At 45.4% G+C, this 26,105-nt stretch overlaps 1 protein-coding gene and 2 pseudogenes across 1 annotated transcript in view; all 3 read left to right on the top strand.

Annotated features, from left to right (window-relative positions):
* The window catches only part of CFAP47 (cilia and flagella associated protein 47), a 2,734,468-nt gene that overhangs the window by 2,509,709 nt on the left and 198,654 nt on the right, over positions 1-26,105 (top strand). The gene's annotated exons all lie outside the window — the stretch shown is intronic.
* On the top strand, positions 1,368-3,347 carry LOC147697930 (18S ribosomal RNA; annotated as a pseudogene).
* On the top strand, positions 4,315-4,468 carry LOC147697929 (5.8S ribosomal RNA; annotated as a pseudogene).

Genomic DNA, 26,105 nt, shown 5'->3' with positions numbered 1-26,105 from the left:
GCCCACACAGGCCTGCGGGTAGAAGCCCCCAGCTCTTGTCTCTGCCACATCACCTGCTGTGTCACAGTGGTCCTGGGGCATGTACCAGCAGGCCCAGGGAGGCCTTCCCTGCTTGCCAGGGATAAGAAGCTCTGACCGACCCCCTTGTCAGAGCCGTGGCTGGCCAGGGTTGAAGCCCTCAGCCCTTGGCTCCTTTCTCTGGAACACCTTGTCGCAAAGTGCCTGGCACCGTGTCCTGCAGGCGGTGGAGGTCGCCCCTGCTTGTCCAGGTTTAGGACTTCTGACTGTGCCCTAGGACACTACTCTGTCAGAATCAGAGGTGGAAGGCCCCGGCCCTGGGCTCCCTTCTCTAGCCTGCTGTGTCGCAAAGTGCCTTTTACAGAGTCCCGCAGGCCCAGGGAAGCCTCCTCTCCTTGCTTGGTAAAAGAAGCTCTTACTGGGCACCAGGTCAGAGCTCCGGGTTAGAAGCCCCCTGGCCCTGGGCTCCCTTTTCTAGGCTGGTGTGCCGTAAAGTGCACAGGGTGAGGTTCCAGAGGGCTGGGGAGGTTGGCCCTGCTTGTCCATGGTCAAACGATTTGACCGGGCTCCAGGTCAAATCCCCAAAGAGCCCTGGGGTGGAAGACCATAGCCCTGGGCTCTATTCCCTTGCCAGCCATCTCTCAGAGTGCAGCTGACCGAAGCCTTCGGACCCAGGGAAGCCTCCCCTGCTTGTCCAGGATAAGAAGCTCTGATCGAATCCCATAACAGAGCTTGGGCAGGACTTGGGGTGGAAGAGCATGCCCTGAGCTTTGTTACCCGGCCCGCTGTATCTCAAAGTGCTGCAGACTTGGGCCCGCAGGCCCTGGAAGGGCTCCAGTGCCTTTCTGTGTTCAGAAGCTCTAATTGGGCCACAGCGGGTCAGAGCCACAGTAATATCTGGGATAGAAGCCCCAGACTAATTTCTTTGGCCTGCCATGTAGGAAAATGCCCAGGAGGGAGTTCCACAGGCCTCCCCTGCTTGTCTGGAATAATAATCTCTGACCAGCTGGAGTCAGCTCTGGCAGGCCCTGGGCTCTCTTCTCTACCCTGCTGTGTCACAAAGTGTTCAGGAGGGCCCATGTGCCTGTCCATTGTCATTTTCCACCCACTGCATTTTTGCAGTTGCTCGGAACATCTGTTCTATGGGGTGGCATCAGCTGCATAGGCTGATAAACAGCAACCCCGTGTCTTGCTCTGGCTGCAACTTGGCCCGCCTCTCCCTTTTTTTTGTCACAGTGCAGGCTGGGCCTGCCAGTGCATGTGTGACTGCCTTGTCCCCCACTCCCAAAGCAGTCTCCTAAGGGGTGTGAAGGTCATTCCAGGATGGGAATGCAGCTACTCCTCCCGTCCACCTGGTTGATCCTGCCAGTAGCATTTGCTTGTCTCAAAAATTAAGCCATGCATGTGTAGGCACACACAAATGGAATTTCCATGGCTGCTAGAATCAGACTTGCCCTTCAATGGATCCTTGTTAAGGATTTCAAGTGTACTCATTCCAATTACAGGGCCTTGAAAGTGTCCTGCACTGTTATTTGTCATCACCACCTCCGAGAGTCGAGAGTGGGTAATTTATGTGCCAGTGGCCTTCCTTGGATGTGGTAGCTGTTTCTCAGACTCCCTCTTGGAATTGAACCCTGATTTCCCATTACCCCTGGTCACATGGAATGGCACAGAAAATACCATCGAAAGTTGATAGGGCAGACATCCCTATGTATTGTCGCCATCACAGGGACGTGAGATCAGCCCATGGCTATGTAGAGTAACTAATGTAGCCAGGTGAGCCCAGATTGGTCTCGATCTGATAAATGCATGCATCTCGGGAGGGCCAGCGTTCTTCAACATGTATTTAGTCCAGAATTACCACAGTTCTCCAAATAACAGATAAAGCAATCAAAGAAACCATAACTGAATTAATGATCCATTAGCAGTTTCATTGTAGTAGTAGTAGTATTTGTATAGCGCACTGAATCGACCCCCGAAGGGGTATCTCAGGCGCTTGTACGCATACCGCTGGGGAACCCTTCCTGGCTTTTCCCTGTGAAGTGCCCACTCCTGGGCACCCCCAAGGTGAAGCCAGGCATCCTAGCGTTGTTGGGGCCGTTGTGGAGATTAAGCAAGCTATTGCCCAGAGTTGCAGAGTGGGACCCATGATTAGAATAGGCACCGAGGCGAGAATTATCAGGTCCGCGGAAATTGAGCCCAATACCCGCCGAGGCGCGATTTGAACCCTGGTCCGGGGCTAGACTTCTGCATCAGGGTCTGCCGCTCTAACCATTGAGCCACACTTCTCCACATAGCAGGCCAGTTTCCTGAATTCTTCAGCTAGGAATAAAGGAATAGGACGTTGGTTCTATTTTGCTGGTTTTTGGAATCGGGGACATGATTCAGCAGGATGGCCCGGGGCATTCCTACTGTGCCGCTAGAGGTGAAATTCTTGGACTGGTGCAAGATGAGCTAAAGTAAAAGCATTTGCCAGGCTGATTTTCGTTAATCAAGAAGGAAAGTTGGAAGTTTGAAGATATTCAGATAACGTCGTGGTTCTGACCATAAACAATGGCGACTAATGATCCAGCGGTGTTATTCCCACAACCTGCTGAGCAGCTTCTGGGGAACCAAAGTCTTTGGATTTCAAGGGAGGAAGTATGGTAGCAAAGCTGAAACATAAAGGAATTGATGGAAGGGTACCACCATGAGTGGAGCCTGCGGCTTAATTTGACTCAACACAGCAAACCTAAGTTGGGCTGGGCACGGAAAGGATTTACATATTGATAGCTCTTTCTCAATTGAGTTGGTGGTGCATGGCTGTTCATAGTTGGTGGAGCGATTTGTCTTGTTAAATCTGATAATGTATGAGACTCCTCATGCTAACTAGTTACATGACCCCCAGTGCTTGGTGTTCAACGTCTTAGAGATGCAATTGGTATTCAGCCACATGGGATTGAGTAAAAACAGTTCTGTGCTGCCCTTAGGTGTCAAGGGCTGTGCATGTGCTACATTTGATGGATCAGCGTGTGTTGACCCTTTGCCGACAGGTGAGGGCAACCTGCTGAACCCTTTTGTGATAAGGATGGGGGATTGCAATTATTTCCTGTGAGTGAAAAATTCCTAGTAATTGCTGGTCATAAGCTTGTGTTGATTAAGTTCCTGCACTTTGTACATACTGCCCATCGCTACCACCAAGTGGATGGCTTGGTGAGGTCCTTGGATTGGCCCTGCCGGTACTGGCAATTACTCTGGTGGAGTTTTGAGAAGACGATCAAACTTGACTATCTAGAGGAAGTAAAAGTCATAACAAGATTTTCGTAGGTGAGTCTGTGGAAGGATCATTAATGGTGGAGCAGCCTGAGCGACTGGCAGTGATAGCATGAATCCTCAGGCATCTCTAAGACAGATCACAAGGTGCAGATGCCTGCCCTCTCCATGTGTGTCCTGGCTGCCTTAGTGGTCTGTGGTCGCTGGGCGCTTAGGTGAAGGGCAGGCTCCTCCACCTGGCTGGGAGAACTCAACTGACATGTGAGGGGTCAAGGTGGGTGATGCCCTGGACCCTCTAAGAGTGGCACGATATGAGAGACAGCCCTCCTAAGAGAAAACCCTCACCCAGCACACACTTGGGGGACAACCCAATACAAGCGACTCCCAGGCCTGGGACACCCTGAATGACCTGCCATGAGGGCCTCTCAAGCCCTATTCTGGCCTGCCTGGGTTTTGAGTGACTGAGTAGTGGTCTGTTTTGGGTGGCACGACAGCCTGGATGAGAAGAGGCTGGGGCCATGAGGGAACCCCGGCTCCTGTCAGTGACAATGCTGTGCCCCCTCAAAGCCAGTGTCAACTGCTCCAAGCGGCAGGAGGAGATGTTGCCCTTGGCTGCTCGAGCTTCCACATGCATACCGGAAGCGGGTGAGTTGCTTTGATGGTGTGGGCAAATCTGGCTCCTCTACCCTCCGTGCCTTCTAGCATGGCAAGGAGAATCCCCAAATCGCTGGCATGGCTCAGGCTGCTGCCTAAACTAGGGACTTTTTTATATGCAGTGATCGAGCCATGGTGGGTGGCAGATGGCTGATGTGCAGGTGGGGCAACCCTCCCTCATTGACAGGCATCTGGTGGACTAGTCCTATGTGGCCAAGCTGGGAGAGTAGGGTGGGGCTCCTGGGCAGAGCATCAGGAAACACTTTTTAAATCCTGGAGGCTGACTTTCAGAAGGGAAGCATGACAGGGTGCTGGGCTGTCACAATGTGTTGGTGGTGGATGGATAGTGCTTCTTCCTGCTTCACCTGCAGGTTGGCGAAAGTTACCTGTGGCTCTTGGTGGTGGATCACATGGCTTGTGCGTCAATTATGAACACAGCTAGCTGCGAGAATAAGTGTGAATTGTAGAACACATTGATCATCAGCACTTTCAATGCACCTTGCGGCCATGGATTTCTCCCCGATGCTACCCCTCTCTGAGGTCGCTTGAACATTAGTCGCCCTGGGGCTCTTCCAGTACACGTTTGGGGTTGTTGCAGGGTGCTCTGCTCCCTTTATCTTCCCAAGGTCAGACCCCTGATCCCCCATGTGGGGATTCTCCTCTGTCCTACTGCATAGATAATCCACTGGTACACTGCTGGTGTGCCTAGTCTTCCCTGCCTTGATGGGGTGGGTGCCTGGTCTGCCCCCGGCCTGAAAAGCCTGGGGTGCCTGACTGTCTGTCCATGTGTAGTGTCCAGATGAAATTCTTGTGGCCTTCCGTTGTGATCCTGATGTGCAAATCGGTCATACGACCTGGGTATGGGGCAAAAAACGAATCGAAACATCTAGTAGCACGTTCCATCCAGATACCTGGTGCTCGGAAACCCCAGTTTTATTTGGTAAAGTGAATGATTAGAGGTCTTGAGGCCAAAACAGTCTTCATTTATTCTCAAACTATAAATGGGTAAGAAGGCTGGCTTGCTGGCATGGAGCAAGTCATCAAACCCCGTGAAGGACTGGGTTCTTTTGGACCCAGCGGTGCCAGGGCACAACACCTGAAACCTTCGTGGGTAACCTGCTCCGGCGTACAAGTCACAGAGACACGGGACACTTCCTTCGGCGTCAAAGAGTCAAGGTTTATTTACTGCAGGGAACACAGAAGTCACAGGAAATACATCGAGTGTAGTTCGGGGAGACTGCTTCAAATTGGTTTTGTGGATCGCTCCTTTTATACAGTTTTTACCCATACGATAACATGAGACACAATAGTTTACAACCTGGTTCCCACATGTCGCTCTCAGAGGGGTCGCTTTGGTCACTTTGAAACACATAAGGTCCGGAACATAAGTGCGGAAACATTTGGCGGTTCCCAACTGTAAAAACCCATCTTCCCACCATTAGCAAATTCCAATCAGCAATAAAGTAGATCGAAATAGAAACGAAGACAGGTGCAGAGGAAGACGGAGACAGTGGGGAGATCGGAAAGGGTGTGAAAGGGGGAGGTAACGAGAAGCACGAGATACAGGCATCAAAGGGACGTGCCTAATGAGATGCACGGCTGAGACAATAAGTCCGTGCGGCAAGATGAGCCTCGAGCGGCGCCATCTGCCTTACAGTAGCAACCCCCTCATCATAAAGACACTTTCAAAGAACATGTGTCTTCCGCAAATATCTTGGGAGTCCCAGGGTCGCGAAGCGGACAGCGTCCGTTCGCTGACTACTTGAGGGCAAGAGACAAAATGGATGCCGTATCTAAGATGGAACCCGTGGGTACAGATGAGAAACCCACATAACAAACGAACGGTTTAAGTTAGCACAGCGAAACTGCGCACACTTACTAAACTCGTCATTTGCGGTTCATAGATACTAGACTCGACCATATTCGTACGAGTCGAAAACACCACTTACAATTGTCACGGAACCTCAGACGCTCCTTTTGCCCTCATGTAGGCAAGCACTAGTCGGAATCATATTCGATATTCATCAGACCATCAAGATGTCGTTGTAGCATAGCTCTGTCCAACCGAGTCCCCTTGGTAACAGATGGTTGTCTCATACTCGTTGTAGCACAGAGGCCACATAAGGCAGGACCACACTGCACACAAAGGCAACACGTGAACAGGAACACTACCACAACCCCGATGATCATCAGAATCTTCCAACCCCAAGTCGACATCAAGCCCCAAAACCAACCAAGTAGCGTCCAATCCCCTACATCCACGTGTATGGATTCGGAGATCTTATGCAACTTCGAGATGGCTTGATAGACAGTAGGAGCATTATCAGGTATGAAAATGCAACAGCTCGAATGGATCACTTTACATACCCCACCGCGATCTGCCAAGACGACATCTAAAACCATACGGTTTTGCAACGTCATAAGTCTCTCCGCCTGAAGTTCTGTGGTGATATTACCAAGGGCACTGGCAGTAATATTAGCTGTCGATTCTACCACTCGAGTCAAATGTCTCAGGTTCCTACTATTAACCATAGGTCCCCAAAACGGGAGGAAACCCTTGAAAAAGTCTCCTGCCTCTTGACCGGCAGTATCCTCTTCGCTAATTACGCCTCGTACAACTCTAGTCTTATGATAATCGGCATCTACAGTGAACGTCGGAGGCAACAGATTTGCAATGAAACATGAGCCCATAAAGTCTGTGGGCAACCATGTGTATGCACGATCATAACAGATAAAGTATGTACCCTTGGCAGCCAGAAACACAGGGGTCGGGGACATTGGCAGAAGGTAACTTTCAGTGCAAGCACTGGCTCCAAGTGAGGCTTGCGAACCACGACCCACAAGACAAAGATTACCAGTGTGGGGTACGACCCATATTGGAGACGAGCTTTTAAGCTGCTTTTCATTAGTGAACGTACTATATTCCCCTCTACTTAGGACCCTATAGGCTTGCACCTCTTCTTTAGGGATGAGAAAAGCATCATGGATCTCATCTTCCATATCCGCTATTGCCATCGATAGCACCCACTGATACGAGGTAGGACCAGGGTTGGGGGAACGTTGTTCTGGAGTGGGGTGGAAACCCAGTGCGCTTCGAAGCATTGTTTGAAATGCTCGAGCTGACCCTTGGGAACTATACGGTAACACCAGATATGGAATTCCCTTACCCGTAGTATGTGGCATCAGCCCACACACCCAACAATTAGTAGTGTTAACCACTAACTGATGCTGATGGAGGAGCTGGATAAAGGAATTGTTGCGGAATTCTACACGTCTAGCCTGTTCGTGTTCCGGTAACATGTGAAAGGAATGAGGAGAAGCAGTAGAAGTAAGATTAGGGTAAGGAGTAGGAGTAGGGGTAGGAAGTAAGAAGTAAGACATAGTGTAATACACCCCACCCGCCAAAAATGCAGAAGCAGTCAGAAACAATACAAACAACGGAAATACAAAACATTTAGTACGACTAAGTTTCTGCAGTCTGACTCTATACGCCTGAGCTCCTTCCAAATCATTAAGCTTCGAAAATGCCATTTCCCTACGACCGTCCGCAACGTTTCTTGACGCACTTCGTTCTGTGCAGCAATAGTCAATCCCCAGGAGTTCCCAGGAACCGACGGCCTTTAACCTAGCGTCAAGACCTACTGTCCAGAAGGAAGTACGCGCGCGGCCCTACGGCCCCCAATACACAATATGTATTTTATTTAGCACAATATGTCAGCTGTGGAAGGAAAAAGATACAAGGAGTAGCTTGATATATGTACAAAAACAATTCAATGATACGATTGTTCAAAGTTGATCAGGGGAAACGAGGATATTGCAGTTATCAATTCAGCAAAGCAAGAAAATTTTATTTGTCCTTAGTATGAGAACGCAGAGAATATCGATGTTTCCCTGGACGTGTCTGCTCGTCGAACAAAGGATCCGTTGAAGAGACAGCGTCCTGTTGATCAATTGGTTGATTTGATCTTGAGTCTTTTGCTGACAAATGTTCAACAGTGGCCTTCTGCTGCGCTGAGTGTTCACCAACAAGCTGTGCGTCGCTAAAAGGTACAAACGCCGGCAATGTTTCTGCTTCTGTTGACGCAATGCCTTTCCTCACCCACGGGTCTGCCGGCAAAGGAATAGGGACTCGCTTACAATGGGTAGCATGTACCCAATTCTTCCGCCCCTCAAGACGAACGGCAGTCCTCGTGGCCAGGAGCACCTGGTAAGGTCCGGTGAAACGGGGGTCCAGATTCTTCTTGCGTGAAAAATTACGGGTAACTACCCAATCTCCGGGCTGGAGCTGGTGGCCTGGACCCTCCGTCTGCGTCGGTAAGGCGTCGTAAACCTGTTGATGAATTAACCTCAGTTTAGCAGTCAAGTCATGTAAGTAATCAATCAACATCGGATACTCAAGATCAACGAATATACCTGGCCTAGGAACCCCCCACACATTCGCAGGACGGCCGAACACTATTTCATAGGGGCTAAGCCCTATTCGGGAGTGTACAGTCGCCCTAGTTGACAGTAATGCTAGAGGCAAAGCGTCAGGCCACGAAAGTCCAGTCGTAGCCTGAATCTTCGCTAGTTTTAGTTTAAGGGTGCCATTGTACCCTTCAACCAATCCAGCTGACTGGGGATGATTGGCGCTATGGAATTTCTGATTAATTCCAAGGCCCTTACACACACTCTTCATCACACTTCCAACAAACTCACTTCCGTTATCTGACCACACGACTCTAGGCATTCCATACCGAGGAAAGTATTCCTTCAGTAGGATTTTCGCAGTAGACAAAGCAGTATTGTCTTTGAGGGGATAGGCCTCGATCCATCGGGAGAATGCGCAAACCACAACCAAAACATATTTCAGGTTATTGCATCGCTCCATATGGATGAAGTCCAATTGGATCACCTCAAAGGGATACAAAGGAGGAGCAAAACTGCCAGGGGGAGTTGGGGTTCCTTTGCCAGGATTGTACATTATACACACCATACAATTCTTCACCAAACGTTCAGCACACTTCGTAATGCCATCATTCTTCCATACATCAGCCAACAACTTGCAAATGCCTTTCGCGCTAATATGTGCTAACCCATGTGCCATTGTCACAACGGCCAGTACATACGCATCAGGCAACATCCATCTTTTCTGATCTGACAAATCAATCCAGCAACCATTCGCATCCAACCTTCCCGTACTTTCTTTCCACTTCGTCTTTTCAGTCTCGGTGGCCTCATTCTGTATTGCTTTCACACTCTCTATGGTATTTTCACACATACTTGATTCTGCAGGCCACCTAACCGAACTCGTCACATACATTCGAGTGCTAAAGTTCCGGGCAGTCTCCTTAGCAATCTCATCTGCAAACGCATTACCACGACCAACATCATCCGTCACTTTACGATGCGCACTACACTTAACAATTGCAACTTGAGCAGGCAAAGTCAATGCATCCAAAAGATCGTTCACAAGCTGGCCATGCTGTATTTTCGTGCCATGTGACGTGAAGAAACCACGCTCTCGCCACAACCGTCCAAAGCTATGCGCTACACCGAAAGCGTACTGACTATCGGTGTACACATTCACACGTTTACCTTTTGCTAATACACATGCTCTAGTAAGAGCAATCAGCTCTGCAGCTTGGGCAGAATTCTGATTCAATCTCGCAGTCTCAACAACAGTATTCAATGTCACAACAGCATAAGCAGTAGTCACATCACCATTCGGCAATTTAAAACATGACCCATCCACATACAGAGTGCCCTCTGGGTCTTCCAATGGGGTGTTTTTAAGGTCCACACGACCTTTTGTCTCCTCCTCTGTCCGCAAGTAACAGTCATGTTCTGCTACTTCATCTGACTCTGCACTAATTGGTAACAAAGTTGCCGGATTTAGGACATTACAACGTTTTATCTGAATATGGCTTGCCAAAAGCGTCAATTCGTACCCAGACAACCTTGCACTCGTCAAGTGCTGAGTTTTCGTTCGATTCAAAAGAGTATCGACTGCATGCGGAACCATCACCGTAAGCATATTATCCATGACCAATCCTGCTGATTGTCGGATAGAGACCGCAGCTGCCGCAGTTGCTCTCAAACAACTCGGCAATGCTCTAGCTACTGGGTCTAAGGTCGAGGAAAAATATGCACATGGACGTTGCTTACCACCAAAAGGTTGCGTTAAGACACTCAAAGCACAACCTTCCCTCTCGTGAACATATAACGTGAACGGTTTGCTGTAATCAGGAGTACCTAACACAGGAGCCGAACACAATGAATCACGTAATTCAGAAAAACTCTTCTGACATTCTTCCGTCCATGGTAAAGGAGTAGAAACATCCTTGCACGTAAGAGCCACCAGTGGTTTCGCTAGCAATGAAAAATTAGGAATCCACTGCCTGCAGTACGACGTGATACCTAGAAAGGCACGCACATCTCTCTGGGTTTGTGGCACAGCCATTCGCGCAATCGCTGCAATTCTCTCTGGGGTCAATCTCCTTCCCTCCTTTGACAATAAGTGACCTAGATAGGTTACTTCTTGACAACAATATTGGAGTTTAGAAGGTGACACCTTGTGATTTAACTCACAGAGATGTTGCAGCAACGATACCGTAGCAATTTTGCAAATGTCCTGAGTATCAGCAGCCACCAATAAGTCGTCGACATATTGGATTAAAGCCGCACCAACCGGCAACCTAAACGCATCCAGTTGACCCTTCAAAGCTTGACTGTAAATCGATGGACTTTCACAGTAGCCCTGAGGAGCGCGTTTGAAGCGGAAGCTACGTCCACCAAGAGAGAAACCGAAAAGGTCCCTGCTCTCTTCGGCAATCGGGATGCTGAAAAACGCATTTTTCAAATCAATCACCGAGAACCACGAAGCAGTAGCTGGAATCAGAGTCAGTAGCGCCGTGATGTCAGGCACAACAGGGAATTGAGGAACCACAATTTTATTTACCTCCCTTAAATCGATAACAAAACGATAAACAGGCGGTTTGGTAGGATCAGTACGTTTAAGAATGGGCAGTACAGGGCTGTTGCACACGTTTCCCCGAGTCTCCTCAATAACATCTTTCTCGATCAAATCATAGATGATCGCTAACAAAGCTCGTTCACCATCAAGGGAGATACGGTATTGGGGAATACGTGGCAATCGCACATTGGATTTCAACTGAACAACATAAGGGGAGATATCAAGTAGGCCCACATCATTTGGACCCGTCGCCCACAAAGACGCAGGAAGAGAATCCAATTCCGGTGGAAGCCTATCGAGAGACAAATACATGGGAGAGACTACTCTCTCTCCGAACGTAAGCTTTACACCCGCAGGAGAACAATACAAAGTTGCATACAAACGTTTAAGCAAATCCAGACCCAAAAGATTTTCACCACAACCCGAGGTTAAAATCAACGGAGCTTCGAGCTCACGAGGCCCAATTTTAAGGGGCAAAGGGCATGAAACTGGATTGCTAACGGGGGCGCCAGAGAATCCAACGGAAACATTTGTTAAGCCAGACAAAGGTGCGCCAGGGAGTTTCGAATGCATGATAGAACTTTTCGCTGCACCAGTGTCCAACAGAAAAGGCTCAACGACGCCCGATGTAGCAACTGCGACGTAAGGCCCTCTCTGATCAACCGGAACTGATACCACTCCCTCTCCTTGTCTTTGGCTGTCCTAGTAATTACTATCGTTAGTTCCCTGATCGACGTAATAATCGTCTACATTGTACTGCGCAGATCGTCCTTGTGATGATCCACGTTGATCGAAACAGTTATTAGAATTAGATGAATTGTCAGAACGGTCGTTCTGAGCACCACGACCTCTACCACGTGATGCGGGCTGTGAACCACCACGGCCTCCCCTAGATGAATTACCACCACTACGGTCATTTAAAGCAGGACAATTGAATTTAATGTGTCCCTCCTGTCTACAATAAGCACATTGATTGTACCCTAACGAAGATCTTTGGAAAGAGGAATCATTACGCGGCTGCGATCGATTCGATTGCGACTGTGGTCTATTCTGTTGAGACGCATTCTGATTAGAACGCGGCGGATATGCTTGTTGCAACAACACTTTAGTTTTCAGCTCTTTCGTCTTTTTATCAGCACGGTCAGTTTCCTCTTTTTCTCTATTTTCGTAATATTGTGCCGTAGCCAATATCTGAGCTGAGGTAGAAACGGCCCACGCACTTTCTGAATTCTTCAATTTATTGCACAAGTCGGGCAATAAGTTCGATACGAATTTATCCACAAACAACCGTTGTCCACCCTCGGTACCCATATCCTGTCCACTATGATCAACGAATGTTTCCTCAAACCTCGTAAAGAAGTCTGAAACACTCTCATCCTTCTTCTGCTTACAGGCTGACAACTTATCCCAATTCACCCTCATAGCTGGCATGAGCGTTTTCATTAATGTAATGATTCGCTGGGGAAGAAGTTCAATCAACTGATCGGGTTTAGTAGCAGCCACTTGTCCAGCGTCTGCCGCTGTAATAGCAGCCCAATCACCACCTAATTCATTTGCGTGATCTTGGTGACGAATCTTAGCCCATACCGGTTGCGGTACGACATTGCCAAACAACATGTCGATATCGGCAAGATTCATTATCGTAGCGTCTACGAGCTGCGATAATTCCTTATAATACCCTGCAGGATTTTTGCGAGGATCGGGTAAAGTTTGTTTCACCTGAAGCACTTCCGATCGTTTCCATGGGAGGTGTATCCACACTCTCTGGAAATGCGCCGGAACTGGAGCATTAGCATTAGTATTATCAGCGGGTACCCAAACCGGCGGAACTTCACGCATAGGATATTGGCCAGACTCATCTTGTTTTTCAATGTCCTCAACGAACAATGCATGCGGAATAGGAGCGGGACGAAAAGATAGTAACCGCTCAATAGCACGTCGGACATTAGTGTCGACTATCAGTCCAGTTGCGAACTGAAGCCGAAGTTCAGACAGGGCGTACAGCACCTCGTCAGGCGCAAAGGCCACTATCTGATCATGTAAGAACTTGCACATTTCATCAAACACATATCTCTGAGTAGGTATGTTGAATTGATCAAACGTTTCGAAGACAACACGAGGTGGATTTCTAACAGGGTTTACTATCCAACCCATCGCCATATTGCATAGCGCAACACGTTCTCTATTAGCAGGAAGCTGGCTACGTCTCTGAGGACCATCAGAACCAGCAGACCCAAAAACAGGTCCAAGCGACTGAAAGAAGTTTGGCACACTAGGAGAGTTACGGTTACGAGTAGAGGGACAAGAATAAGACACAGGACTAACAAGAGAAGGAGTAGAGACATTAGCAACAACAGGGGTTAACAACACAGGAGCAGTAGTGCGAGCAGGAGTATGTGGAAGCGGAGGAGCAGTAGGAATAGAAACAGACAAAGGAGCAGGAACAGGCGGAAGAGCGGGTGCAGGTTGAGGAACTGGTGGAGGAATAACAGGTGGAAGAACAGGTACGGCAGGGACTACAGGAGCTGCGATACCCTGTACGTACGGAGGTGGCGACTTCATAAGATAGGACATTAAAGAATCCTCAACTGCCTCTTCCTTCTTATCCGACTCCGTAGGCAAAGCAGGATAGCATTTATCTATGGACATACGCTGTAGCCTCTCAAACACTTCCTTATCCTTATCCTCCTTATCACGCTGAAACTGCTCAGCTTTCTTCACTATGGTAGCAACATTATCTCGCTCACTACGTTTATTCTGTCTGATCTCTTTCTGTCGGGCTTCTTTGCGCCACAACCGAAAGGCATCAAACATGGCCGGCCTAGATTTGCGTTCGAACAACTTTATTTCTAGATTATCTAAGATCGACGCTTCGAAGCTACCGTGAGGTGGCCAACGAAGATCGCCGTCTTTCTTTGTATATTTTATCCAATAATCGTTAAAAGCAATCGGGCCTAGCCCATGCTTGCTATATAAGTCATAAGTAGGAGTTCCAACCGGAGGTATCGGACACGAGTCCTCCAGCAGGGAATCCGCACCACAAGGTCTAAAACAACTGAACAAAGTACTGCGACCAGGCATCTTGCACGCTAGCCGAGTTTCACAAACTTCAAGGGTTACGGGATTTACCAAGTCCCAGCAAGAACAAAACCCTCGGTCTTTGGCGGCTGCAGTCGTCAAACAAATACAACAACAACAAAGTACGCTAGCAAAGTGTCACCGACAAAAAACACTCACACAGCGTGAACAACAAAAACACTAGTGTTTATAACAAAGACACTCGCTAAAGTGTCTACAACCAAGAACTCTGGGAGCGACCCACAAATACTTAACTCAAAGAACAATGGCGTCCTCAGGAAGGCCCGTCAATCGTCTCGCTATACCAAGGTCTACGCCAGGCGCCAAAACAGGTCTACAGTCAGGGCAGCAGTCCGTCGCAGCCGTTAGGAGGCGGGAATCTTCGCGGGAAAAGTCTTCGGGCCACTTATTTCGACAACAGGATCGATGAAGCGGGGTGCACCTTCCCTCGGAGATTTCACACGAAGTTCCTCACGATCGTCGGGCTTGGACCGGTACCACTGATGCAGCCCCACGTTGGGCGCCAACTGAAGGACTGGGTTCTTTTGGACCCAGCGGTGCCAGGGCACAACACCTGAAACCTTCGTGGGTAACCTGCTCCGGCGTACAAGTCACAGAGACACGGGACACTTCCTTCGGCGTCAAAGAGTCAAGGTTTATTTACTGCAGGGAACACAGAAGTCACAGGAAATACATCGAGTGTAGTTCGGGGAGACTGCTTCAAATTGGTTTTGTGGATCGCTCCTTTTATACAGTTTTTACCCATACGATAACATGAGACACAATAGTTTACAACCTGGTTCCCACATGTCGCTCTCAGAGGGGTCGCTTTGGTCACTTTGAAACACATAAGGTCCGGAACATAAGTGCGGAAACATTTGGCGGTTCCCAACTGTAAAAACCCATCTTCCCACCATTAGCAAATTCCAATCAGCAATAAAGTAGATCGAAATAGAAACGAAGACAGGTGCAGAGGAAGACGGAGACAGTGGGGAGATCGGAAAGGGTGTGAAAGGGGGAGGTAACGAGAAGCACGAGATACAGGCATCAAAGGGACGTGCCTAATGAGATGCACGGCTGAGACAATAAGTCCGTGCGGCAAGATGAGCCTCGAGCGGCGCCATCTGCCTTACAGTAGCAACCCCCTCATCATAAAGACACTTTCAAAGAACATGTGTCTTCCGCAAATATCTTGGGAGTCCCAGGGTCGCGAAGCGGACAGCGTCCGTTCGCTGACTACTTGAGGGCAAGAGACAAAATGGATGCCGTATCTAAGATGGAACCCGTGGGTACAGATGAGAAACCCACATAACAAACGAACGGTTTAAGTTAGCACAGCGAAACTGCGCACACTTACTAAACTCGTCATTTGCGGTTCATAGATACTAGACTCGACCATATTCGTACGAGTCGAAAACACCACTTACAATTGTCACGGAACCTCACCCGTGTCTAGTGGGGTGCTTTTGTTAAGCAGAACTGGCGCTGCAGGATGAACTGAATGCCAAGTTAAGGCACCTGATGCCAATGCTTATCAGACTCCAGAAAATGTGTTGGTTGTTATAGCCAGCAGGATGGTGGTTTGAATCTGCTAAGGAGTGTGTAAAAACTTACCTTTTAAATTAAATAGCCCTGAAATTTGGTGGCGCTGGAGTGACGGGCCCATACCTGACCGTCGTCAGCACGATGAGTAGGAGGACCCGCTTTGGTGCACATGGAATTCTTGGGAGAGGGCCTGGATAAAGCAGAGCGAGTACGAATCGTGGCGATATTAGCAAATATTACAATCAGAACTTTGAAGGCGGAAGTGGAGAAGGGTTCCATGTGAACAGCAGTTGAGCGCGGGTCAGCCAGTCCTAAGAGCACCTTTGAGCAGTGACCGGCAATGCCTTCGTTGCTCTCAGCCAATCAAAAGAGAGTAAGGTTAAGATCCTCGAACCAGGAGTGGTGGAGATAGGTGCCTTTGCAGTGTCCAGTGTGGTAACACAAACGATTCTGAAGAAGCTGGCAGGAGCCTTGGGGAAGGGTTTTCTTTTCTTTGTGAATGGCAGGACACCCTGGAATGGGTTCACTCTGAGAGAGTACCCTGAGCCTTGGAAAACATTGCAGTTCCAGTGGCATCCAGTGTGCTCTCACTGGTCCTTGAAAATCCTGAGGAGATGGTGTCAATCTCGCACTGGGCCATATCCATATCTGCAGCAGGTCTCCAAGGAGAACAGCCTCTGGCATGTTGGAACACTGTAGGTGTTGAAAGTTGGCAAGTCAGATCAGTAACTTAGGGATAAGGATTGGTTCAAAGGACTGGGTCGTCTGGCTTGGGTCCAAACTGGGCCCGGTTGCACATCACGGCTGGATGAGGTGTTGCTCTCCGAGGCAGTAGTGAATCAGGATGCAAGCCGGCCCTTCCTGTTAATCCCGTCATATGGTGTTGTTACCTCTTCCCATGCCCCTCCCTAGGGCACATGACCAGCATCTTAGCCTTGGCTGGGACCTAGCAGCTGACTTAGAACTGGTGCAGACAAGTGAAATCCGACTGTTTAATGAAAACAAAGTGTCACACAGACCCAAGGTGGGCATTGATACAATGGTATTTCTGCCCAGTTCTCTGAATATTAAAGTTAAGAAATTTAGAGGAACTCGGATAAGCGGCAGGCTTAACTAGAGTAACTATGACTCTCTTATCCTCTTCTCAGTCATAGTGGCCTTTACATCCAAGTGGTCCTGCAGGAAACTATCTCTATACCACTATACTCTATGAGTAGAAGTCTGTAGATATAGACAAACAAGGTTCTATTGTTCCTGTGAGCATGATAGTGAGAAATGGTGAAATTAAAACTCCCAATTCCAGCTGGAGTAGTTTGTGTATTTTGAAAAACCTGCTAAGATGGTGCAAGGGGGAGCTGTCTTTTCAAAAAATCATTCACCTCCTTACCGATTTTGTCAATTCTACATCTAGATCCAGCAATACAATCAATAACATGGAATCAAATCACACTGTATCACCCTGTTCACCCTCCATATTAGTGGGAAATGAGAAAACTTTAGACCTTAGTAAAAGTATTGAATTTGTAGCCTCATCAGCCAAGAGTGACACTATTGCAGCAATAGTTGAAAAACTGCTAGATGTGTACGAGTTCAATCAGAAACTCAATAACAAGCAAAGTGGTTTTACCAAAATAGTAATATACTGGAAATATCCCAATGAAAAATGCAACTGCGATTTGTGTCAAAACATAATGGGAACATAAAAAAACCCATAGAAAACATGTCTCCTATAAACATAAAGGATTCTTCCTAAACACATATGGCTCAAAATGTGACAAGGAAGCCGAATTCCACAACATTGCATGCCACTATGCAAAATGCAAAAGTAGAATAAAGAAAGGAGAGCTCCAATTCCTCTATAGCTTCTGTGACCTCAGATTCTGATCAAAAATTGGAATGTCGCAACATGTAAGACATGCACATCCAAAAGCACACAATTATGCTAGACTCATAGCTCTAGCACGCAGCAAACTATCCAAACTATGGTCAAAGGAAGAAATACTGCTACTAGCGGAGTTAGAAAAAATTTATGAAAACGCTCATGGTGTATGCACTCAATGGTTCTTCATTTTCAGAATAAAAACAGAAAACAAATTTTAAGAAAAAGAAGGTACAGAGAAGAAAAAAGCAAAAAAACTGGCAAAGGATGTGTAGCAGGCATCCAACAACACTTAAAGTTACTCCTACAATGAACCTGAAATATCAGTGGAAATAGGAAAAGAAAGACATAAAAAAGAGAGCACCTAAAATCACTAACATTAATAAGCTAAATGAAAGAATATCTGAAGTAAAAACATATTTCAAAAATCCACAGCATCATGAAGCTGCTATAGACCACATGGAAGAAATTGTGATTTATATCTGAGAAAATACTAGTGGTACAAGTCCAAAGCCAGTCAATTGCAATGAACCTATGAATACTGATCAAGAAGAACATCCGTGTGACCCAGTCCAAAATAACATACCCAAAAAAGATAAGAAAAATGAAAGACTCAACAGAACTCATAAGAAAAGATATGAAAGGGCAAAGGGTGGCTTAAAGGAATACCAGAGAATGCTTAAGAAAGACACAAATAAAATTACCAGATTAATCACTGATTGTGCAGAAGATGCCTCTTGTCAAACTAGGGCTGGTATCATCTTTCAATACTACAATGATGTTATTGAAAAAGAGAATAAGAAAAACCTCAAATTCATCCCTATTGAATGAATACCGGAATAATGTTATTTTGAATGACTATTTAACCACATCGCTGCTACTTGAATTTTCCCCCTGTGCTGGACAATGCAGAACAGGGTGTGGTCGTGACGGAACCATTCCGTCATCAGCACAGCTCAACCGTGACTGATGACGGAATGGTTCCGTCACCAGCATCGAAGGGGTTAAAGAAATTACTGAAGCATTCAATGACTCTAACTTAAACATAGCAGTTGGGCCTGACAGTATTGACTTAAATGATCTCTACAATGTCCACAAAAGAACCAAGGCTGCTAGCCAAAACCTTTTCAACTTGGTTCATTATGAGAAGAGTCCCAGAATGTAAAAAAAGAACCGTTCGATTCTAATTCCAAAGAATGTACCATTTCATGAGCTAAACAAAGTTATCAGTTGGAGACCAATTTTAATTTGGTACAGGATTTTTCGAAACTATTTCCAAACATCCTGACCAAAAGGATTACTTCATTAGTTGATTTGAATACAAGACAAAAAGGCTTTATAAAGGTGAGCGGATGTCTCGAAAATTTGACGCTGCTACAGAACATTATAAAAGAGGCATGAAAGAATGGACACTCAATTGCAGTGTTGTTCATAGACATTTCAAAAGCTTTTGACTCTGTCAGCCAAGATCACATTATATGGAGCTTAGAAAGACATAGAGTTCCGGTATACATTAGAGATATAATAAAAGACTTATATATAGATTCATAAATCCGGTCCCGCAAAAAAAAGCAAAATAAAGGTGAGAAACAAGCAGAAAGAGTCCAAATATAGATCAGGAATAAGCAGATAGAAGCAAAATGGAGGTCAGAAAAAAGCAGAAAGATGCAAATATAGAGGTCAGAAACAAGAAGAAAGGGAAAAAATAAAAGGTCAGCAATGAGCAGAAAGAGGCAAAATAAAGGTAATAAATGAGCAGTAAAAGGGAACAAAATGAGCAGAACCCAATCAGCTACTCCCTAACCCACTCACAGAACAATTCAGACACAAACACACCCACTCAGACACTAACACACCGACTCACATACCCACTTATACACTCACGCACCCATGCACCCACCTAGTGAGACACTCATGCACTCACTCACACACTCACTCTCAAAGGGTACAGGTTAGTGTCAGGAAATAAAATAAAAAATACCTTTGAAATTCACTGAAAAAAATAAAGGTTACAGGGACGTTATATTTAGGAAATAGAATTAATATAAACCTTAGAAATGCATGAAAAAAACAAAGGTTACAGGGACATTCTAGTTAGGCTCAGATTTCACACGCAAAAAGCCATAGAAATTCAGCTGGTATAGTTACCTGAGCAAAATATAACTTACACTCCTGCAATGCCCTGCTTAGGAATCCACATATGTGGCGTTAAACAGGGACCCCCTGAGTGAAATCAATTCCTGGATCAGGGCAAAGCAGTTGATAGCAAAGTAAAATATCCAGGCAAAAACAATGTAGATATCTGGCACAAATTCAGTACAACAATGTACACACAAGAAAAAGAAGATAATATAACCAAATATTATGATGACATATGAAATTTAATAACATTGATAAAAATTGATATAAACATGTTCAATCATATAAAGGCAATATATAAAAAATGCAATAAAAAAGAGAGAGTACAATGTCCAATTATGGTAGTCTCTAATATTCAGGGAAAAATTAAAAACTTTGGTGACTCCCAGCGCTGATTGTCGGAGCTGATTTCTGTCTGTCAACGCGTTTCGACACAAACAGTGTGTCTTCATCAGGACAATGTCAGCATAGTTCTAAAATTTAAAGGGTACTGTTTTTAGAATACTTTTACTTGTGTTTAATCAGATACAACTTTTTCATAGACTTTGATGATTATACTTTAACAGGTTGCCAGATAACTCTTACAACAACAACAGAATAAACCGCAAGATAGGGACAACTTATAGATGGCTCATGTATATTTGTAGCAGTTTCTAGACCATATTGAGATTCTATATAAATCAGAAAAGACATTTGGTATGAAAACTAATACAAATAGTGGTCTATAGATCATATTGAGATATTGTACAAAACATAAATTACATTTTGTTTCAAAAACCAAATACACATAGTCGTTCAATTTATGAATCTAAAGAGAAGAAAGAATAGGAAAAAGGTTTTGGTGCTAATGTCCTGCCTAATTTTAAGTTTGGGAAAAGAATACTGGTTCATATTATGAACTCATTATTACCTAATTAGTGAAGGTTATTCTAGAAAAGGGCCACATTATTTTAGTATAAAGAGATTCCTAGTTATTTATTGAGTCCTAAAACTCTATAGTTATAAATGCTTCGGACTAATGTCTCCACCTATATGATGTACACTTCTAAAGAAAAATACTCGCCTTTGAAGAGTTGGGATAACAAAGTTACTTGGTCTTTCAAATTCATTCAGTTCAATGGTGTCTATTAGGATCAGGAAGTACAGAAGAAGATAAATGATGCAAGTAATTATATTCGAACCTGTCTAATCTTTTAAACTGCATTTGGATACAACGGGTAAAAATAGAACTTTTTAGTATGACTTATTAGATTCTAGTTCTATCATTTATCTTCTTGTGTTTACATTGCTATACTGAATTTGTGCCAGATATCTACATTGTTTTTGCCTGGATATTTTACTTTGCTATCTAGGACTCCACATATTACATCACTCATGACATGGTCAGTGACATCACTGATGGCTACATCTACAGAATCACTCACACACCCATTCTCACCCCCATGCAAAATCTCATACACCCACTCAAACACCCACACAACCACTTGCCTACCCATTCACAAACCCATACAAATACTCATTCACCCACTCACTCATGCATAAAGCCGTTCACTCACTGACTTACTCATACAGGCACTCACACAGCCAGTCACTCACCCATACAGATGCTCACATACCCAGTCACTTACTCATTCAGATACTAACACATGTACTCAGTCACCTAAACAGTCACTGAGACAACCATATAGTCTATCATAGAGCCTCTCTCACACTCACTCACTCACCCATATAGCCAATCACATACCCACTCACTCACCCATACAGCCACTCAAACACCCACTCACTCACCCATACACCCACTTACACACCCATGCACGCTCCCATACAGCCACTCATGTATCCTCACTCTCACCCATACAGACTCATTCACCTGCTCATTCACCCATGCAGTCACTCATGCCCTCTCTCATCTACCATTCATAGCCACTCACACACCCACTCACTCACCCGTACAGCCACTCACTAACTCATACAGCCACTGACACAGACACTCGCTCACCCATACAAAAACTCACACAACCACTAACTCATCTATACAGTTTCCCACATACCACTCACTCATCCATACACCACTTACACATCCACTCACTCACCCATACAGAAACTCACACAGGCAAGTACTCACCCATACAGCTACTCACACACCCACTTATTCATCCATACATCCACACACACCTACTCATACACAGTTACGCAGACACTCACATGATCTTTGCTTTAAAGTAGAATCACTCATTAGTAGTATGCAAAGTAAACGAATTTTACTTTTGTAATACCTTTGAATATATATATAACACTCAGAAACTTTTAGAAAACACGCACAATCACTGGAGGATGTTATCAGTGAAGTCATCAGTGATGTCATTTGAGATGTCGTCAGTGATGTCATGAGTGATGTCACTGGCCATGTCTTGAGTGATGTTATATGTGAGGTCATAAGCAGTGCATATATATATATATATATATATATATATATATATATATATGCAATATGCTCTGAAAAAACAAAGGTTACAGGGATATTATAGTTAGGAAATATATATATATGTATCACATAAATGATTTTTAATCATATGGTAATCATACCTTACTTTGCACAGGACATTTGCATCTGGATGAACCAGAAGTACAGTAATACGCAGACAATTTATATTGTTAGATAGGTACTGGAGAGTGTACTTTATCCGATATCTGATTCCTGTTCCTGTGAGGACAACTTGAATTGTAGTTGTACTTTTGAACAATTGTATTGTTTTTGGAAGCAAGACCGATTGGACTCTGATGGGCAGCAACATTAACTCTGAATGAGCCACAGTGAGGTGGTACAAGAATAGCCAAATGCCTCATACTCTCCTTAGTGATGCACATGAATGGATGAATTGGATTTTCACTGTTCTTATCTACCATTTAGTGAAACTAGAGCCAAGGGAACAAGCCTGGCAGAATTAGCAGGAAAAGAAATTCCTGTTGAGCTTGACTCTAGTTTGGCACTGTGAACAGACATGAGTTACAACACCATAAATTGTATTTGATCACCCTCATGCGCCCAGTTGCATTAACAACTTATATGAGCAACATGAATCTAGACCTACCAGCGCAATAATGCAATGATAATATAAGGTATAGACACCCCATATAATACACCAGCGGGGTCGGTGAGAGGTCAAAAACTACACAACTAGATCGCTATTGTCTCAAGTTGTAGTTTAAACATGGTGGTCTCCATGTAATCTGCTCGAATGAATGGAGTGCATTACACAGAATATATTTAATGCACCGGACTGGCAAAAATTGTTGCCTTGAGTAATAGATATTAAAATGAGATATTTACACTGATTTAGCACCCCTATCTGCTTGTGTGTGTTTCTTTCGTTTCAGGTTAATTGACCTATCAAAACGGAGTGTTAACAATCTAACACCAGTGTGAGTACTACACAAATTGTGTGAGTTACATATTTGTTTTTTAGATGTTTGTCCTGACGAATGCTCCGCAGACCCGGCTGGGCCAAATGGAGCAGAAACATGTTGACTAAATCCATAGTGCTATAGATAGATCTAGTAACACAATCTATATTTATATCAAAGAATTTTTAATAACAAAACTTCAACCTCACGTCAATTAAAATGTATTATTTTTTTGGGTGCAGTTTTGTTTTTTTAAACACCACTTGCTCACTCTCTCCTGTTGGGGGTCGCCTTTCAATCTCTGGACACTACTACCTATACCAGAGGTTGCCTCAGGCTTGAGGCAGGGATATAACACAATTTGGACACCCGATGATAATGCCATAACGCGTATGTGGGGCGGAGAAACGATATACACCGCACGAAATACATAGCGTTTATGAGGGTGATTCAAATAAAACTTATGGTGTTGTAGTTACAAGTGTCCATTCTCTCTTGGTTATGTGATATGAAATTGGGGAACTGAATGGACAGCAATTCCTCCTCCCTACCTGTTGATAACAAGACATGAGAGTTGTCTGATAAGTGGGAGTCCCTTGGGCTGCTGGTTAATTGTAATTGTTATTTTCACTAACCCAGAGAGGCAGGGAGTGAGTCCAATGGGGCTCTTGCTTCTGGCTCAAAGGTAACCCACTCTGGGAATTATGGCAGGTGGGGAGTTTGACTGGGAGTACACAATAACTCAGGTGTCCTAAGGCAATGTCAGGGGGGGCATAAACCTCCCATGAAGCAGAAGAGCAACAAACACATTTGATCTCTATTTTTGGGATGAATACAGACTGTGAAAGTGGGGCCTCACATTCCTTCTGACTTTCTGGGTTTCAAGCGGGAGGTGTCAGAAAAGTTACCACACGGATAACTGGTTTAAGGCAGCCAAGTATTCATAGTGATGTCACTTTTTGATCTCCTGTTGCCGGCTCTTCCTATCATTGTGAAGTAAAATTCACCAAGCCTTGGATTGTTTGCCCACTAATATAGAATTTGAACTGGGTTTAGACCATCGTGAGACAGGTTAGTTTTACCCTATTGATGATGTGTTGTTGAAATAGTAATCCTGCTCAGTATGAGAAGAACTACAGGTTTAGAATTTGGTGTATGTGCTTGGCTGAGGAGCCAATGTGGCAAAGCTACTATCTGTGGGATTATGACTGAAAACCTCTTAAGTTTGAACCACCCCTAAACCATAATGATACTGCAGTACCGGGGCAACCTGGCTGGTTTGTGTTGGTTATCTATTGAAAGTCATCCTCTGAGCCGAGCTTTTGTTTCCATCCTTGGATGCCTGAGCCCCCCTGGGGCACCTCTGCCACCAGGCAGGTATGAGGATTGTGGTGCAGGCTGGTGGGAGGCTGCCTCTACCATGTGCAATGTGGCTTGTGGGCCTCCCATACAACATTGTGACTCAGGGAACAAAAAATGCTTTCTGAATAAGAACCTGTCAAAATATTCCATTGAGATAAAGCAATTGTGAACACCTTTCCTAAGATTTATTTTTTTACAATCTATCTTCCTATTTTTTCAAGTCTCACTCAATTCCCAATCCTAATATCATGTGAACCAAAACGTTGATTAATCTGAGGAGTTGATAATAAGGGAATTGCTTTAAAGAATGCACTATGAAACAAAAAGGGATTCGAGTTAGCACTGTGGCCAGAGTCATTAAACAAAATGATCTCAACAACCCTCGCAACCACCAGTACAAACCTCGAGTGAAGGAAACCTAGTGACGCTACTAACATGTATCACAGCTAGTGCTCTCCACTACCCATCACGCCACCTGGAAAGAAATGAGCAGCGTTGGAGGAGGACGAAGACGCTGAGGTCATGGTGGCTTTGGTGGGCTCTTCGACGTAATGAAGAGCATTTCCCTTATGCTTCCTCGTGGTTCGTCTAAACTCCCGAAGCACCTCTCCAGGTTTTGAGAAGACACGGCTGCACACGCCAAACAAGGTTGCCAAGCACTGCGTTGCGGCACCCGGATCCGCAGCCAGAGGCACAGTGCTGCACGCAGTATCCACCTGAAACTGCTGTGTGACCCACTGCATTCCTGTTGCCGCCTGTGAACTTGTGGCTGAATTAAATTGAGCTCCCCCGTCCTGTTTCATTGATCTCACTCCTGGGCCCCACTAGTGAGCAGCTGGAACATGCTTGATGCAAGATATTCGATGGCCTGGGGAGTCACTGATTGCAACTTTTAGCGGTTGCATTGACACTTTGCGCAGTGACTTCTTTTGAGGGAAATAGCTGAGGTCTGAAAGGATCCCTTTTTTTTCTTCGTATTTTGGCTAAGTCCAGCGGAAAGAGGGGGAAGTGAGTGAACCCTTTTTTTGCATTAAGCTAAAGCCATAGTAATCTAGCAGCAATCTATGGAGATCTAGGCGACAGTGCCCCATACGTGCAGCAAGAAGAGGGCAGGGCCACATAATATGGGGGAGCTGGGCCTGTGCTGCACTTACCCCTCTCACCAGGAATCTGGCACTGGCCCACCTCTAAAATTCGAAATCTCCTCCTAGAGCTGTAGGGTGGGAGCTGACACCCGACTGGTAAGCTATAGAGAAGTGTGGTTCAAAGAGGGGGGAAAGGAGACCTGAAGATAAAGAAGTTGAAGCATGCACAAATTTAAGAGAAAGCCTCTAACCGCTAATCCTCTTTTGGACAGTCAATCTACGCCTGTTCATAAGTCGCCCAATAAGGCAGTCTAGAAAAGACAGTGTAAAGCTATTCTACCTTACGTAATACACAGCAAAGAATGGATCTCAAGGTGCAACAGCTAATGGAAGCAGATAGGCTGCAGGCCACAGACTCTTTGCTAGATACAGACAATGACGTTGTTAATGTAAACACAAAGTTACAAACTGTGAGTTCTTCTAGGACTCTGGGAGGAACTGAAGAGACCAATAGTAATATAGAGGTGGAAGATGTCCATAGCTGAGCCTACCGAACCATTTTCCACCTCTACCTGTTCTAAACAGTACCCTCTGTTCTCAAATTATCATGTGGTTCCAGCAGCTGTCAACACTATCAATACTGCAGACCAAGCAATGAGTACATTGACAACATTAGATATACCAGTCCGAGTTCAACAGGCGGCAAGGCCAAAAGAGACAGCAACGAACATTC

This window comes from Lissotriton vulgaris, chromosome 8, assembly GCF_964263255.1.
Source record: "Lissotriton vulgaris chromosome 8, aLisVul1.2, whole genome shotgun sequence".
Classification (NCBI taxonomy): Eukaryota; Metazoa; Chordata; class Amphibia; order Caudata; family Salamandridae; genus Lissotriton; species Lissotriton vulgaris.
The sequence above is the reverse complement of the archived record's forward strand: the minus strand, read 5'-3'. Positions and strand labels throughout refer to the sequence as shown.